Source organism: Octopus bimaculoides, chromosome 16 (assembly GCF_046866305.1).
Source record: "Octopus bimaculoides isolate indiv1 chromosome 16, ASM4686630v1, whole genome shotgun sequence".
Taxonomy (NCBI): Eukaryota; Metazoa; Mollusca; class Cephalopoda; order Octopoda; family Octopodidae; genus Octopus; species Octopus bimaculoides.
The window spans coordinates 20,181,402-20,186,401 of NC_142943.1; positions in this window are offsets into that span (position 1 = coordinate 20,181,402).

Consider the following 5,000-nt stretch of genomic DNA (forward strand, 5'->3'; position numbering starts at 1 on the left):
TAAATTATATGCAAATGCACATATGTATCTATACACACATGCATGCATGTATATGCATACATATATTCATATATACCATACATACATATGCATAATTAAACAAATGCATATGAATGTAAGTTTATATATATATATATATATATATATATATATATATATGCGTGTGACTCAAATGTATTTTAAAAATATATGTATACAAATATATACACGTACGTACATGTGTTATGCACGTATATACATGTACATACATACGTACATACATATGTATATGCGTGTTTACACATGTGTGGGTGGGTGTGTATGAATGTGTGTGTGTGTGTGTGTGTGTGTGTGTGTGTGTGTGTGTGTGTGTGTGTGTATGTTTTGCTTCGTTACTTTTAATAACGTTTTTTTCAATCTCCCCTCGTTTATAAAAATTTATTATCATTATTTTCTATTTGCTTTTGTATTACTATTTTTCTTGTTGTTATAGCTGTTGTTATTATTTTTATTGTTATTATTAACATCATCAACACCGTCGCCTTGATCAGCATCATTATCATCATCCTCATCCTCATCATCATCATCATCATCAGCAGCAGCAGCAGCGATAGCATTCTCATCATCGTCATCATAATCACCATCATTTCATTATTGTGTATTACATTTTTGAAATTATATTTTTCGAAAAAAAAAAATGTTTTTTCATCTTAATTTTCTGTTCTATATATTTTAAAAATACTCTTTCTGTTTTCTATATTTCTGCTGTGTGTGTGTGTGTGTGTGTGTGTGTGTGTGTGTGTGTGTGTGTGTGTGTGTGTGTGTGTGTGTGTGTAAAGGCTGGTTCTTTTGACACCAGGTCCTTTGTAGCGTGGGTTGAATATATGTCTGTTGTATTTCTCAGTAACGTTGGGTTAGTTAGGAGAGGGCGGTTTAAGTATTATGATGAACCACACAGTGGTGGGGAGAGAGAGATGGAGATAGGGAGAGAGAGAGAGAGAGAAAGAGAGAGAGGAGTGATGGAGGGTCGGAGTTGAGTGCGGGGTAGGACAAGGAAAGTAAAGCTAGAGCGCATTTAGAAAATAGCAGTGATGTCGGCGACGATGACGACGACGACGACACTAAATAAAAGTAATGATGATGATGATGATGATGATGATGATGGGGGTCGATGGTGGTAGTGGTGATAATAAACAATGCCAATAAGCTCTGTTGCCAGAACAAAAATGTTCCTCTGTTAAAGATATTTTTTTTCCCCTGTTATTCATAATAAAAAGACATTCCTTGTTAAACTTCTACAATATCCAAGCAGAGACGTGTAACAATTATATTCACCATAGCTTTTTCTTACCGCTAACAATACAGTCTGCAGATTTGTTACAATTAATAACAGTGTTACAGCGGTGTTACAGCTAACGCAGTGGTGTTACAGTTAATACTCACCAGATACGTGTTACAGCTGACACTGTCCAGAGATATGTTGCTAATTTTAACATTGTTCATCGGTTACAGTTGAGACGTGTTTTATCTACCAAAAACAATCAGTTTCATTGACGGTCGTTGCGAGAACATTTGTACGTCTATATATATATATATATACGCACATGTACATAGATATACTCATCTTTACGAACAAACACGTCTATACTGCGTGTGCTTGCGTGCGTGTGTGTGTGTGTGTGTGTAAAGGTACGATGCAAGGATCAAGTTGTAGGAAGTTAGTAAGTTTCAAACAGTCCGTAGAAGATATAATAAAACAACTTGCAGGAACAACATTGGTTTATTGGCGCAGGAGGTTACTCTCTTTTTACTCTATTACTTGTTTCAGTCATTTGACTGCGGCCATGCTGGAGCACCGCCTTTAGTCGAACAAATCGACCCCAGGACTTATTTTTCGTAAGCCTAGTACTTATTCTATCGGTCTCTTTTGCCGAACCGGTTGTCATGCGATGTTGGGGAGGGGGAGACAAACACAGACACACAAACATATACACACACATACACTCATATATATACATATATACGACGGGCTTCTTTCAGTTACCGTCTACCAAATCTACTCATAAGACTTTGGTCGGCCCGAGGCTATTGTAGAAGACACTTGCCCAAGGTACCATGCAGTGGGACTGAACCCGGGACCATGTGGTTTGTAAGCAAGCTACTTACCACACAGCCTATTGTGAATTTTTACCGTATCGGTTTTTCCGCCAGTTGTGAATTTTTACCGTATCGAAGTACGATAAGCTGAAAAAAGTATATTTTATACTTCATGGTTAGCAACTGGGGTTGCTGTATATACGAATAAACTTTCAAAAATTAGAGATTTCGATCGAATCCCCTACGTGTTAACGCATGTTCTCCTGACGACAATGTAAACTTGAAGTCTACCCTTCCTTTAGATAATTACTACTCCCGAGGTTCCGCTAGCTATGAAACATATGTAGTCCGAATTTTATCTACTCCATTCCATAAATTTTTAATGTATGTGTGCGTGTGTGTGCACGCGCGTGTATTTAGTAGTATATGCGTGCGTGTGTGTGTGTGAATATGTGCGTGTGTGTGCCTACGCATATGGTTACATATAAGTTGACAAAATTTGCATATACATATGTGAAATATGCATATGTATGTGCATATATATATATATATGTTGATTCGTATATATATCTGCGTATGTATGCATGCATGGCGTAATTGTTTTCCTGAAAAATATTTGGGAATATTGGGTATTTCTTATCCCAATATCCATTAAGCAGCCTATCGAAGGGTCTTCCCAAGTCTTTCTGTAGAATTGATATTGGTCTTGGTTTGGTTAGAAAGTCCAGTGGAATTTTTCTCGCTATTTTTTCAATCTGCGATAGCTAACTCCGGATTCTTTCATCTCCATGGTGCATGAATAGTAATCTTTCGCGTGTATGCATTTCACTGTCTGATAACTGCTGCGATCTCCTCAAAAAAGGTTGTTTATTTGCATTTACTCAATGAAGATAACCATTTCTTTTACCAGGCTTGCATCAATGACAGAAATGATAGGGAATAGTGATCATTATTTAGGAGAATGAATAGTCTTCTAAACCAAGGTGTCTTTATTCTACGCTGTATGTATGTATGTATGTATGTATGTATGTATGTATGTATCTATGTGACACCAAGTTGCAACCTGTCGAGACCAAGACTGTACTAATGACTGTGAAATGCATATGAATTCGAGAGAAGCGCTTGTATTCGCTTGCCAAGCTAAAATAAGAAAGTAACGACCTGATCTTGTTGCTTGGTCTCACTTGATAAATATGTATCCAGATTGTTTAACTGCCAGTGGCTTTGGAGAGAAATATGAAGATATTACATGGAAGAAAGGCTGTAGCATATGAAAGGCTATGGGAATTGTGTAGTACATTACGATGGCAGTGGATTTAAAACTAAATTCACAATGGACTACCTGACTGGCATTAAGATTGAGGGAGGATAACTGAACAGTGATGGCGTGGGTAATGGAACCAAAATCCTTAACGTTCACTGGTAGCACCAATGCTGCTCATCAACGCCGGAGAGAGTTACATTAGTGGAAAGGTGTTAAAATTCTGTGAAGTCTAGTCAAGAGCTTCGTCTATGCAGCTATATGTGTGCGTGCATGTGCGCGTAGATATCTTCGTCTGTGTGTCTGGGCGTGTTGTACTCGTTTACAGTGCGGTGTAGAAACTGGGTTCTTAAACATTTATCGGGTTGCTTACATTTATTGAATATGGTGGCTTAAACCATGTGGCCTTCCTTTTGCATTATTTCCAGTTTGACGGTATGTATGTGTCTCCTTTTTGTCTTTTTTCTCTTAGAAACCGCTAGTGCATTATTATACAAACATTCACACGCACACACGCACACACACACACGCACATTCACACGTTTACAACAAACACACACACTTAATTTTATCTTATTTTATACGTTATATATATATATATATACATAAACTGGCTGGTTGAGAATTATATCAAAATTACATGTCTTTGGAATACTCAGTCAATTGGGGATTATTTTAATGAGCCTGAAAGTTTAGTTGATCCAACAACTCAACAATTCTGACCGAGACTTATCTCCATAACTAGTTATATTGACATACAGGCGTGGCTGCGTGGTAATAAGCTTACTTCCCTACCGCATGGTTCAGTGTTCAGTCCCACAGTGTGGCACCTTGGGAAAATGTTTTCTACTATACCCTCGGGCCGACCAAAGCACTGTGACTGGATTCGGCAGACAGGATTAATGCCTCACTATGGCCGCAGTCTAATGACTGAAACAAGTAAAAGGCGAATACATACATACATGCATGCATCCAAACATATACACTTATATACATACATATGCACACACATACATTTATACGCGCATACATTCAGATATGTAACTATATATATACGTGTGTCTATGAACCAATGTGTGTGTGTGTGTGTGTGTGTGTGTGTGTGTGTGTGTGTGTGGATAGATGGATGGATATGTATTCAGAAATATGTATGAAAAGTCGAAAGTGGTGAATAATGAGCGTGTTTTGTATCAACGATGAAATTGTTTTCATGTTCAGTTTATTGAATGGCAAATTATTGTGACATTCTCCTCGCTCTATGCCTCTCTTCTCTTATCATGTAGTCTCTTATCATTCCTCTCTCTCTCTCTCTCTCTCTCTCTCTCTCTCTCTCTCTCTCTCTCTCTCTCTCTCTCTCTCTCTCTCTCTCTCTCTTCTCTTCTCTTCGTCTGGTTTCAGTCTTGCACTTTAACCTAGCTAGCCACACACGCACGCACGCACGCACGCACATACACACATAGCCGTGAACTAATGTGACTACCTCTTCATTGTCAATTGTCCTGTTAGAAATAGCAGCCTAATCTCCCTCAAATCACATCCTACTGTCTAAAAATGAAATTGGTTCGTGCAAATGGATCTCCATCAGCGTCGACGATGCATTATTCCGTTGTCGATCAAATGAACACTTACTCTTTCAATTAACATGTAGTTAGCTGTGTATCCT